This window comes from Mycetomoellerius zeteki, unplaced genomic scaffold, assembly GCF_001594055.1.
Source record: "Mycetomoellerius zeteki isolate Tzet28-1 unplaced genomic scaffold, Tzet1.0 scaffold81, whole genome shotgun sequence".
NCBI lineage: Eukaryota > Metazoa > Arthropoda > Insecta > Hymenoptera > Formicidae > Mycetomoellerius > Mycetomoellerius zeteki.
In genome coordinates this window covers 241,052-255,006 of record NW_017257841.1, presented here as the reverse complement: position 1 = coordinate 255,006, position 13,955 = coordinate 241,052, and the positions used below count along the sequence as shown (strand labels likewise).

At 37.8% G+C, this 13,955-nt stretch overlaps 1 protein-coding gene across 2 annotated transcripts in view; it reads left to right on the top strand.

Moving 5' to 3' along the window:
• Positions 1-13,955, top strand: part of centrocortin (cerebellar degeneration-related protein 2-like) — a 45,581-nt gene that overhangs the window by 19,483 nt on the left and 12,143 nt on the right. The window lies entirely within an intron of this gene.

Genomic DNA, 13,955 nt, shown 5'->3' with positions numbered 1-13,955 from the left:
CTTAGTAAATAATAAACTAAATTTGAATCAAACTTAATACATTTCTTGAAAAAAGACAAGACCAAACAAGATTTAAATAGATAAACTTTAAATTAATAGATAAGGAACTACGAGCCCAGCTAGATATTGACGTAGCTAAATTTTAAACAAAGTACAGTTGAAACAATAGACAAAAAACAATAAAAGGTCGAAACATCGTCTGTTATTTAAACCATACTTTGTTTAAAATTTAGCAATAAATATTTAGCTAGGCTCGTGGCCAGCGATTTATTTTAATTTGATATTCTTTTCTTGAGTGAATTTATTTGACTCTATTGTTTTAGTTAATTTAACGACATATTGAGCAATGACGACCTGTAGAAATGATTAAAAATAACTCAAATTGAATACAATTTGATATTATGAATTTAACAAGTGAAGATTGAATCTAGAAAATATCAGGCTTTGTGTAAAATGACAGAATGAAGCTCTTGTGCAGTAAGTTTTTTTTTACGAGGACCGCTGCAAACGCGCGTTAGTTCCGTTCTACTGGACCCAACATCTCTCTGGAGTGGAGATTTTGAGTGACACACACAGAGACCGGTATTCACAGTCAGTTCTTATATTTAAGAACGATCTTAAATACAGTCTCGAAAGTCATAAGTCAATCACAAGCCGATATGTTCATAGTCGATTTTTATATTTAAGATTGTCTTAAGTGTGCAGTCTTAAGATGTCATGAACATAATCAGAGCGTCGTATTAGAATCTTAAGACATTATTTGAGATGATCTTAAAATAATAACGGACTACGAATACAGTCCGTTCTTATTTTAGGACCGTCTTAAGTAATATCTTAAGATACAACCCTCTTTGATTGGTTCATAACACCTTAAGATGATCTTAAATATAAGAACTAAAATGAATACTGGCCAAAGAGCCGTATTCAGCATCTTAAGACATTAGGTACTTAAGACAGTCTTCAAATAAGAACGATCTGTGAATACCTGCGCCAGAGATATGGCCTGACACACGTAATTCATACCGGTGATGCTCGTTAAACCGGAATTCCGGTATCTGAAGTGCGTTATTGAAATCGGAGAGAGAGCGAGGTTCGACGGTCGCAAAAACAACGGCTGCGTTAATGCGTATCATACATCAACATCAGTCCGCGAACTTTCCAATGTCGCGCACCTTCGTTTACCTCGCGATCAAGTGGAGCGTACGCATACTATGTTTATATTGATCATTTTCGTACGGTAAATATGATCGCTTTGTCGATTAAGCTTGTTAATTAACGTTTGCATTTTTTTTTCGAGCGACAGGTAATTGGCGAAGCAATGTTTATCTAATCTGTGAGGAAAGTCGCGAACTCTTTGACATGAACTTGATTCGATTATAATTATCGCCTCCGGGGATCTCTCTCTCCCTCGCGTAATTGGAGGTGATAAGGAAGAGAGTGCCGAGGGTCTTTGCCGTGCGAACATTGTTTTCTTCCTGTATGTGCACGAGAGAAAAAAGAGGGAAGACTACTCTCTCTCTCTCTCTTTCTCTCTTTCTCTCTCTTGATTCTATCAATCGATTTGTGCTTAATTAGCTGCATATTGAATTATAAAAATATTTAATTATCAAATGAATTATCAAATTGAGTTTTGATTAACTTTGACGTACATTTTCTCCGGATTTTCCCCACTTCACGCTCGCGGCGGATGTAGATTCGCATTAAAGGCTTTCAGACGGTTTATTTAAGAAACAGCTTATTGCGCTCTCTCTCTCATATACTTTTTGTCGTTTATTGTCTCTATTAAGATCTTTAATAGTATATTTCACATGCCATTAAAAGCAGATCGAAATCTTGTATATAATAGATCACGTAAAAGCCTTCTTACTCCGTGCACATACTAGTTCGATTAATCGGAGCGTTTAGAGAGGAACACGCACGATTCTACCTCGCGCAAAGCCATCACGTTCCTGACCCAGCGGGTCGACCCGGCTAAAAACGTAAAAACATGATGGACGCAGAATCGTTACGCTCGTGTAACACTTTGGGCCGAAGTCTTATATCTCGCGGCTCGTCGAGCGGCTCCCGCGCGCGGTATTCGTCTATTCGTCTATGAGAAAACGTATCGCGATCGTCTAATCTGTACGATGGAACCTTCGGCCGATGCCGGCAGGGGAAGAGGAAGCGAAGCTAGGAGAGGCCGCTGGATTTTAATCCGGCGACGGCCGCGCCGGCATGAATCCGATCGGACGTCGACTCCTCGTTCGCCGGGCGATTATATACCCGGTAACGGTACAAGGTGCAGCGCGCACTCGCGATGACCGAGAGAGGCCCTCGTAGAGATGCCTATCCTCGCGTAGAGAGATGCACCGGCCGACGAATCTCCGTGACCTGGAACGGAAAGGCTCCGCGGCGGCCGACCGCCACGGATTTCCCGCCTGCAGAATATCAAGGGATATGCGCCCGTAAGAGCATAGGCATATACGCTCGTAGATCTACCGGTTTGATCGAATGAATAATTTCCTAAGGCTCGGTTCAACCCTCTAATAAAAGTCTGGATGAAGTTCTGCAGGGTCTCTAGTTTCAGCAAAATCACGCGAGAGAGAAGGACGTACACTGAAAAAAAATGTGTTGTTGGATTAATTGGAATTCTGGTTGAAAACGAATGAATCAGAATTTTCTAGTTAAATTTATACTGGAATTTTAAAATAATTTGATTGAATTCTGATTATATAATAAATTGGAATTTTTTAGTTCACTTTCAACCAGACTTTTTCCTCAGTTCATTATTTCTTTCTCTTTCTCTTTTTCGTTCTATCATTTTTTTAACTCTTTCTTTCTTTCCTTTTCTTGTTTGTATATTCTCGTTGTATAAACTTGTTTTAATATTACTTACATTGAAAGAAAAGATTGGCTGCTGCAACAAATTAGATAGTAAAATATGGCATAGCATTTTTAATTGCAGCAGCCAATCGAAATCCTATACTGACATTGCGGATAGGCTAACGCAACCAAAAATTGGCTGCTACATAAAAATGTTATGTCATATTTTACTATCTAATTTGCTGCAGCAGCCAATCTTTTTTTTCAGTGTACTATAACATTTCTACACATTTTTTAAATTTTATTTTCTTATTTTATTTTGTCTTGTAAATTACTCTCATCGCTCTGTATATGGAGAAGTAAAAACGGTAGTGGGTACTTTTTTAAACCTATCGGCTTGAAATTCATTGGTGCATTTCGACTGAAGCAAATGTGTTGAAGAAACTTTTGTTTCTCGAAATCATAAAAACTTATACCAATATGGCTTTCACCCCTCCATATAATAATTCTTTACGTTCTTAAAGGACTTGCCCTATAACTGTAATAAATACTTTGTCTATCCATCTTTCTCTCTCTTAAGTATTGTTGAAAAATAACGGAGCAATCAAAACTGGCTGTCACATTCAGATTCTTATTAAAAGGTTTCTATAGGTTTCATCGATGTAAGATTTAACTTTCATCTCGATTTAATTTACTCTTTACAATTTAATTTACTTTTCATTTTTTTCTAATTCTAAGAATTAGAAAAGATAAATTAATAAAATATTCTAAGAATAATTTTTCTAAATAATTTTAAGAATAATTCTAAAAATAATAATTTGAAAATAATTCTAAGAGTTAGGAAAAGATAAACAATAAGTTAAACCGATATTAAAAGTTAATCTTACGTTGGTGGAACCGGGCCTAAGCTGTAATGTAACAAAGATCCCGCGTTTCCCGCCTCCGCAGCCACGGAGTAACGTAACCGTTACACTCATCGATAAAATTATTTAACGTCGTTTCGATAACGCGGTATGAATCGTGGGAGAGAAGGAGAAGTACCCGTACGGAGAGTACAGACCGTGAAGGTAGAAAGTCGATGCAGGTGCGTGATGGGAACAGCGCCACGTTGATTGGCGTATAAACCTGACAATATCCTGCGTAATTATTCGTCTCTTAAACCGACAAGTGTGATAAACCTAGCCAGATATTATCGCGTAGCCAGAACTCGTCTCGCTAACTGTCTCTTTGCGCGAGAATTATTACGGCGATAATCCCGGTGTCGTGTAAGCTGCGTTACGGCCAACGGGCTTGTAACGTGTAACGTTCCGTAACTGCACTGACCGCATGCGTCGATTTGTCTCTCCCACGAATAAATAAATCCCTCCTTATCGTCACGGAGAACGACTGCTCCCTTTGAAAACGTCTCTTTCACCGTCTCTTTTTTTCTCCTTGTATTTCTTTTTCCTATTTTTTTATATAATTCAAATACTTCACTCTTTACTGTAGATTTTAGCAAATTTCATAATATATTTCATAATTCCTTTAATAAATTCACACTTTCTTTCTCTTTTTATCTTTGTCTCTCTACTTCCGCGTGCACGGTAAAATAATATTTCATATTTGTAATGGAAACCGTCCACCCAAGTTCTTGTTAAACTTTGGTGTTGAATTTTCTAACATATTCGAGTGTTAATTTAACATTAAGTGATTATTTAGTTTGTGTTAAATTGACATTCAACATTTCTTAGTGTTAAAATATTACAATTTATGAGTAAAGAATAAACAACGTCAAATTAACGTGTTTTAGGAAATAAATTCTATGAGTAAACAAAATATGTATTAATTTAACATATCATAAATATTAATTTTACTGAGAAGAATATGTGTGCTTCTACGGTTTGTTTACAAACTGTGTCAGTATTATTACAGATTTTCTCTGTTTATCTTTTTAAATCTTTGTGTTACCATCTAACATATTTAGTGTTAAATTAATACATAAATTTGAGTGGATCGTTTGGAACACGTGAAACGTGTTAAATTTAACACAAATTTTCCAACGGCGTGTCGAATCCCGGTGATCGGTCTGACCTAGATGCACCCCGCGCCGTCGTCACGCCGGTCTCTCTCGTTGACCATGCACCTCGTGACCCGCGGGCGACGCAATTATATGTATTCATCGCAGGATACCTCCCGCGGAAAGATACGGCTATTCATCGCGGGTTTCTGAACGGATCGGAGTTCCCTCGTTACTATTTATATACATCGACCACCGGTTGCCGCGCCTCGCCTCGCCTCGCCTCGCCTCGCCTCGCGCGGATGTGGGCGCGCGTTTTTCTCGCGCCGGCTCTCATCGGAACGGTCGGAACGGGTTGATACGCGTTCACTGGGTGAGCGTACGGTATGCGGCATGCGCCTGTTGCATTCCCGCGGCGCGTTACTTCGCACCATACTCGCATACCTGTTCCAGTTCCTGGGCGTGTATATCGCTCGCTTTCCCCTCCCCCCCGGAATTCTGACATATGATGGAAGGGAGGAAACGGAAGATTTTACTATACGGTGAACCGCCGCGCGCGATTGAGAAAAGGCGCGGAGTCGCGGCCTCCCTTTCGAACGAGGTAATACCGCGACGGGTATCGTTTCCACGTGCCATCACGCGAGACGTGTACTGTACATACACCGATACATCGCGCGCCGGGTTGTTACGTCAGCGCGAAAAGGCCGAATGTGGAACGAATTATAAAAATCTCGTAACGCGCGCGCGAAGGTCACGCTCGGCGTACCGCGCGAGATTGTTGCGCGAATGAAAGAATTATGCACGCACGTAATAGGACACGTATAAAATAATGGATTTGTCGATGCTTCTCTCTATCTCTCTCTTGTTTTGTTCTTTTTTTCCCCTCCTTTATTTGCCGCCTTTTGCGGCGAGGAGACAGTCTCTCCGCGAGCACAATCACTTCGTGTCCCCTACATCGATTATCCAGATTGTATGGTCGCTTTGACTCGATATTTACTCAGGGAACGTCTCGGCGTTGCGCGGAAAAAAAAGGAGAAAAATCCAGACTGAGTGTGCACGGAATAGTAACGCTTTCTCGCCTCCTCGTGCGTGGAAAACCAAAGTAATTTTCGCGAGAGTAATTTACATTTCCGGACGATGTTTAGCGCTGCGCCAGTTTCTCGACTCTTTCACGCACGATATCGCCATAAATCAAAAGTGGCATTAACAGCTACAATTAATTTCACAAGTTTTTCTCTCGTCGATCGCGACGTAGATCCGATCCGCTCCTTGGATGCGTTTGATTTTAGAATATAATTCGACCGGATGTCGGTTTTGCGCTGGAACATTCGTTATTAAATCCATAATGTCAAATTATACCTAATTTGAATCATTTTTTATTATTTCTCCAAGTCACCGTTAAAACAATGAGGTTAAACAATTTAACTCAAGAAAATATATTAAACTTGACTCAAATTTTGTTTATTATTTAGGTACTAAGTAAATGCATACGTCAATATGGACGATGTTTACTTTGAAACTAATCGCAGTCTGTGTCCAGAAATGAATTAATTTACATTTTGACACACATAGAAGTTAAAAATAACAAAATGTTATTATTTAACTTAAGGGATTGGATTACATTTGCTCCCCTTTCGTATCTAAAGCGGTGTCTGCAATGGGATTTTAAGGCATAAAACTTAAGCACTAAACCGTAAGAAATTGATCAATCATAGTCGAATATTCTCTTCATCTCTTTATATCTCACATTCGATTGTGATTGGTCAATTTTGCTGCTTAGAGTTTAATGCTTAAGTTTTACACTTTAAAATTTCACTGTAGACGCCGCTATATGTATATAACAGTGCACTTGTGGATGTGTATACGAAAAAAAGAGAAAGAAATGTCGATGGCTTCAAGGCAGACTTTTCTTTAAAATATAATTCCACGTTCGCATAATTTATCTTGGCATTGTTAGGCTCGTTTCTCTCGTTACCGGCGACGCGTGCATCTTCGCATGCAACGCGGTCTGGCGGTCACTCGTATGATTTTTGTCGACCGCCACGCACACGCGGCGACTCTCCTCTCTCGACTCGGTTCGGATACCATCGTGTCACGCACGATGAATACGGTGATGGTACTCGGACGCAGATTGTTACGGTTGTTTTTGTCAGAATATCTAATTGTTGCGGGGGGGGGGGGGATGTGTTAGATTTTATCCCGAAACGGAAACAATTAAGGTAGCATTGTACATCTATTATTCAAATCTATTATTTGTTAAACAGTTGATGATTCTCTGCTGAAATTATACGTTTTGACTCATTTCTTCGTATTCATAGATATTTTATTTTCTACGAGTAAGCGTGTTTGCATTTGTGAGGGTAGGTTCACAACTTTGTTTTAAGAGGCCTTAAGTCATAAGTCGAAAGAGATTATAAGTGACAATAATTTCTGTTTTTAAATTGTTTTTGGCAGTCTTTAGGCTTTAACCGTTAGACTTAAGCGAATTGAGCAAAACCCAATTCTTATGGCCTAAAAGTATAAGTTTTGTGGCCGATATGTATAATATTATATATCGTCACTTACAACTTACAGTTTACAGCTTACGCCCTCTTAAAGCAAGGTTGTGGACTTGCCCATTTCTACCAATGTGAATTAACTTTAATCTTGATTTAATTTATTCTTATTCTTTTTCTAATCCTTGGAACTAGAAAAAAATGAAGAGTAAGTTGAATTGAGATTAAAGTTAAGAAACGGGTCTTAGTCTTATGAAACGCAAAAACAAGCGTGATTAACCCTCCGAAGTTGACAATAATTTTTTATTGACTCAGTTATAAATCTCTGCCAAAAATATCAAACAGTTCAATTTTCTTTACATTACGTCTGAAAATTTGAATTATTATTAATTAAAATATATTTACAAGAGAACGATCACAAGTGGAAGTGCGTTCTTAAAATGCGGTTTGTTGCAAAGATAGTCTTTCGTGTTCATATTAAGAATCCCAAATCCTACAAAGGTTTTCATTCTTTAGTTTTTGAAAAATTAAGAATAAATATAAAATAGGACTGTGTTACAGATTTTGATATCAGCTCTGGAAGAAATTAAAAAATGCTCGATTCGAAAATACTGGAACTATTTTACGATCGTGCGAAACGATTACAAAGCTATGTGTGCAACATACAACATGCCTCTTTTCGCAATTTCGTGAAATTGAAAAAGATCGAGGTACACTGAAAAAAATACTAAATTTTAATAAATATTTATCTGAATAAGTTCTAAGTAAATATTTTAAGTTCTAACTAAAAATGTAAACACATATTTATTTGATACAAAAACTACTAATTTGATTTAATTATCTTTTTTTATTGAAATTTATTTATTGTAAATAAATGTTTACTTACAACTGTTCAAAGAAACATGTATTAAGATTTAGCAAATTGTTTTCATCATTCCAAGATTCCGAAGTCCTCATTTTATGCATGTAGTCCGCGTTTGCTGGACATCAATGGTGCATCGTGCGAGTGTATAGTATATACCGTCCCACGCAGATCTGTGCGAATTTTTGTGAAAGTAAAAGACCCGAGCGAAGAATTCAGCCGGTACCACGCGTGGCCAGGTAAATCACGTTTGGCACACTGACTCGATTTTACGCGGCATCGCGCGAACGACCTCCTGGCAGAACCGAGGATGATGTTACGTGTTCGCGTGTTGCGTTAATGGAGACTATAGAGATCGGCGAGAAAAATAGCAGTGGAAAATAATGGCGATCTCCGGACGGCTCGTTGTACACGCGGTTATTATTTCTCGCAATCACTATGCGTGGGAAGGTGTCTGTCGTGCGAAGAGGATGTGCGCCGCTAACGAGTCTTTCTCCTTATTGCGAGACATTTCGTCGCGACCTCCAACCATAACGAAGTGCCAAATTACGCGACGTATTCTCGCGCCCTAAGCTCCGCCTATTATCCTGTCTTTCTATTTTTCCCTCCTAAAGGAGATACAATTAAATTCCGAATCGGCGCGTGGAAAATGGTGCGAAAGAGTTTTCTACGAATTTCCAGTAAATCGTGAACGTGTCTCGAGTACATCTTTAAATATAATAATCTCACAAAATCTGTGAGTAAAAGGACATCCTGCGTGCGTCAAAGCAAACCGAGTATCCGCTCATACGATGTTAACTAGTGGATTAATTATCGCGCGCGCTCAAATGATAATGTCTCGGACGTGGAAATCAAATTAGCATATCACGGAGATAGTCATCTCATCGCTATAATCCAGCGATTATATTCTATGGAGACTGAACGTCTAATATCCTGTATCCCGCAACGTTACCCGCGAGGCATCCCGTAACGTTGACCTTCTTCCTTATATTCTTTGCGCGCTCGGAGATACTTACTATGTTACGACTTTCTGATAGCTGCAGACTACGGCACGATATCGATACACGTTATCTATGATCATCCCGCGATGCATGAGGGTATTCTACAAGTTGTTCTAGAATCATTTCCCGTCTGAAAGAAATGTTTGATATGAACAACTATAATCTTATTGATATGTGAATTATCAAAATTTGATTATGTTTCAATTAAAAAATTACGTTGCTCTAATCAAAATTTGATTAAAATAACAAAATTATAGTTAGAACAACACAAATTATAAATTAAAATATATAACAAAATTTAATAATTCACATATCAACAAAATTATAGTTGTTCATACCAAACTCTCAGTTTATGGATGCAGGAAATTGTACGAATTTTGCATTTTCAAGCTCTTAGTCACTTAAAATTACCGTGGAACGCGATTCAAGAATTCAAGGTACATCATTTTATCCTTGTTGTTCATCGAATAAACGGAAAGAACGATTTTGATGAAGTATTTAAAAATTTAGCTAGATACATCTGAAAATAACTTAGATGGACCATCAAAATGTAGTTATATAGGATGGTCAAACTGGTCGTTAGAATATTAAAACTTTTTACAGAGCAAGCTCATCATGTTTGAGATTCCTACGTAATTATTTTGATGGTTTAACAAAATTGTTTTTCGATTTGTATCTAGTTAAACTTTTAGATATTGCAACAAAATCGTCCTTTTCATGTGGGTGTACCGGATGAATTAAATTTCTGAACGCAGCCCTGAAGAAAGTTAACTTATGGATATTCATAATTGGTTCTTATTTCAAGACTGTCTTACGTAATGTCACAAAATGGCATAACTAAATCACAAAGTCATATTCAAGAGAAGAAGAAGAAAAAGATAGAGCCGTATTAGCATTTAGAAAGAAAAATCTTGAAATACGAACCGATTATGAACACCGATCCATGAGTTAACTCTTTTATTCAGAGTATAGAGTTTTTGGAATGTAACTCAGGAAGTGAATTTTTCTCGAAGAGAATTTATTTTGCGGAACGGTATCAATATTCTTCCATATGCATAATTTCCTTCCTTCCTGCGCCACGAAGCGCAGTTTACGAGGTATTCTGGAACTTCTCGGAGGACGCGCACATCAGCATGGACTCGTCCTTCCATGCAGAATCGCAGTTGAGCCTCCTTTCTTCGCTGATCCTCGAGAGGAGTTGGAAATCTCGTCTCGCGATGACTTCGCGTCTTATCTCTTTGCTTGCTCGAACCTTATTTATACATACCGAATGAAATTGGCAGTTCTCACGGCAGTGGTGACGACGGCGCGTCGTCACGTTAATTGCTTGGGCCAGATGTACCAGCTAGAGATTTGCAAGAGATATTACTTCCGCTTCACGTCCACACGACAGCACGCTGATGGAAAAAGACGATGTGAAATCGCCGTGAAAATCCGAGCAAAAACCACGCGACGACGGTTCCGTTCGCTTTCCTCGCGATCTCGTCCCGTTTAATGCGAGACAACTTTTTCCCAATTAAATTACGAAGGTGAAATAGACGGAATGACCGACTATGGAATGGCCTTGAGCGATAGGATTAATTTGAAATGTAGATTAAAGAAGATTAAACTTCTACTTAGCCTCTCGTTCATGCTCCTGTTGTAACATCGTTTCTATCATAATGTAATTAACTAGTTATGGAAGAATAAAATTTGCTACGGTAAATCAGCGTTAATCCATTGATAGGACAAGATCAATCATTTAACCTTTTTAGTAGTCGTTTTGTACTCTCCTGTGTACACTGTAATGTACAAATTTGAAGATATGCTTTATCCGTTGAAATTATTTAATTCTATCGACGTTATCTGAAATGTGTGATGTACATAATAATGTATATGTTGGAAAAATAATCAAAATTTTGAAAGAAAATTAATTATTTAATATAAATTATTTATTAAAGTGAGAATATGAATTGAATTAAAAGAAATTGTTTAACATGATTCCAATAAAAATTAAGTCTGAAGGGGTTAAAAACCCCTGACGAAGATACACGCAACACACCGGTTACGTTTTAATTCTTAATAGAACGAATGCGGGATAATGACTGATAATTATGTGTGAAATAGCCAAGGCCGGTCGTTCTTTCGACGATCGAAAGTACTGATGTACTTTCACTCGGCTTCCGCTAGTATTGTCGAAAGAGCACATCCGGTGTACCTTCTTAGTCTCCACTTTTTTGTCGAAAAAGAAAAATCTCGATTCAACTTTCGGAGCTGCAAACGGTCGGACAGTCTCGATGGATGATCGTTTAATGATATCAGATAACGCAGCTTCAGAGCTGCAACTTAAGAAGTTTGCGCTCTTAGTTCTCGTGTCTTTCCTGAGGCGATACGAGTAAAAGGCCGAGACATTAACTATCTCGCGGCTGTTTCCCGGGGGCTGAAACTCAAGTCAGAAAGCTGGAAAGTGTGCGGTTAAGACGGTGCAACATGAAAACTGATATACTCTCACCCATATATTGAATTTCCTTCACCAGGTAGATCTCGTAGTTTCTGTTTTGTGTAACAGAATTGCGCATCGATATTTCTGGCTTGTTCGCCAGCCTATGTAACTCGTCGATCTTCGGGATTGATCTTTTTGTACCGAAAGTATCGTGTACATTTTCCTGTAATAAATGTATATATCCGCTCAGGGATAATAATGTGTAATTATAAATTATTCAGTTATTATTACACCGGTAGTCGTTACCGTACACCGTGTCGGACCGGTCAGCTATGGTCAGGAACTTCGTTAAATGTCAGTCTGGTGGATGCCAGCATAAAGGGCCGTTGACTTCAACGAGTGCACTTGAGGATTCAGTAATAAAAATGCTGGCGATAGGAATATATGAATATTTCATTTACGAACGCAAAGAATAGGTATTTCAGTGTAAAGTTTTGTGCGAAATACGCGTTTTTAAATCATCTTACAATAAATAAAATGACTGTGACAGATTTAAATGTTTGTATGCTTTTCGCTTCTCTCGTCAATATAACGCGATGACATATAATTTGAATCCTTGTCTAATTTACCCGAGAAATATTTTCACTGTGACACTTTGGATTATTCTAATCCATGATAGACATCACAAAATATAATTGATTGTTTAAAGTCGCCAGTTGATGTACAGAAAGAATATATAATAGTTTTGCTAAAATACCTAAAAATTTAGCTACACTGAAGAAAAATACCAAATTTTAATAAATATTTGTTTGAATAATTCTAAACAAATATTTACTATATAGTTATAAACATATATTTATTTAATACAAAAACCATCAATTTGATTCAACTATAATTTTTTTATTAAGTAAATATTTATTTACTGTGAATAAATGTTTACCTAGTACTATTGAAAAAAATATGTATTAAGATTTAGTCAATTTTTTGTCAGAGTAGATCTGAAAATATAATTTTGTTGGACCTTTGAAATAATTATGCAGAACTCTAAGCATCGATGTCAACAGTTTTAACATTCTGGAACTAGTTTGAGCGTCCTACATAATTATTTTGATGGTCTAAACAAATTTTTTCTGATCTAGATAAATTTTTAGATACTTCAGTAACATCATTGTTTTCTTGTGCAATACTGAAAAAAATCAGAAAGTTTTAAATCCTTAATTCCTTCTCTTTCCGCTCGAAATTCCACGTGTGTACTCTCTTTCAGCGCGCTCTCGACGACGTCATTGAACCTCGGGCACCTCGCGCGTCGTTCGAATGTTTTACGCTTGGCCCGAAACAATGATAGGAACACGGCCCACGGGATGCCTCAACATCGCGAATGCGCTGGCTTCAGTTACCTGTTCGGCGACAAAAGACGAAGAAGAAGGAGGGACCAGGCGAGAGCGAGCGGGCGGACGCGTGCATGAATGGCATCGCTCTACCACGATTCAACTGGGACAGATATTCGAATCCCATGTGTTACGCTCGCCTTCTCTCCACCCACACGTGTGTACTCGTGTGATACCTACCGCCGCGTCGACATGCACTTAATTATCGCATTTGCGATATTATCGCTTGAGGAACGCGAAAGTCAGAGGAAAGCTCCGGTAACCATCAACTAATGCGATGAAATCGAGTCTGACCTCCACTCCGATGTGATTCCCTTCTTTTAGCTACAGTCGACTCGATAATTCAAACCTAGCTGTTATCGTTTTTCTGGAGACTCTTCTAATCAGACTCTACCCAGATTTTAGTTATAGCTAAATTTTTAGATGTTTAGATATTGTTATATTTTGATATTGTTTGCAGATCTGTAACTATAGCTTAAGACCGTCTTTTACGTATAATTTTAAGATGTCATAAACCAATCATATGCCCGTATTCAGGCTTTATAGGTTTTCTACAATAAGTCATTATCTAAGCTTTAAGTCTTAAGCCATAAGAAATTGACCAATCACAGTTGAATGTGAGAAGAATAATTGGCTATGATTGGTCAATTTCTTATGGCTTAAGCTTAAAGTTTAGGTAATGACCTATTGTAGAAAGCCAATTATATTTAAGGCTTCCTTAAATTTATTTTTAGATGCTCTACGAATTATTTCATTGACTACTGTGCGTCTATATATATATAAAGATAAATTTAAGCAATTCAGCTTTAAGTACAAGGTCTAACTATGAATACGGGCAAGAGAGTCGTATTAGCGTCTGAAGACATTACTTAAGACGGTCTTGAAATAAGAGCGGACTATGAATCTACTTAAATTTTTGGATATTTAAAAATCATTTTTTGAGAGAGAAAAAAAAGATGTGTGTGCTATTTCGCTCTGATCAACGCGAT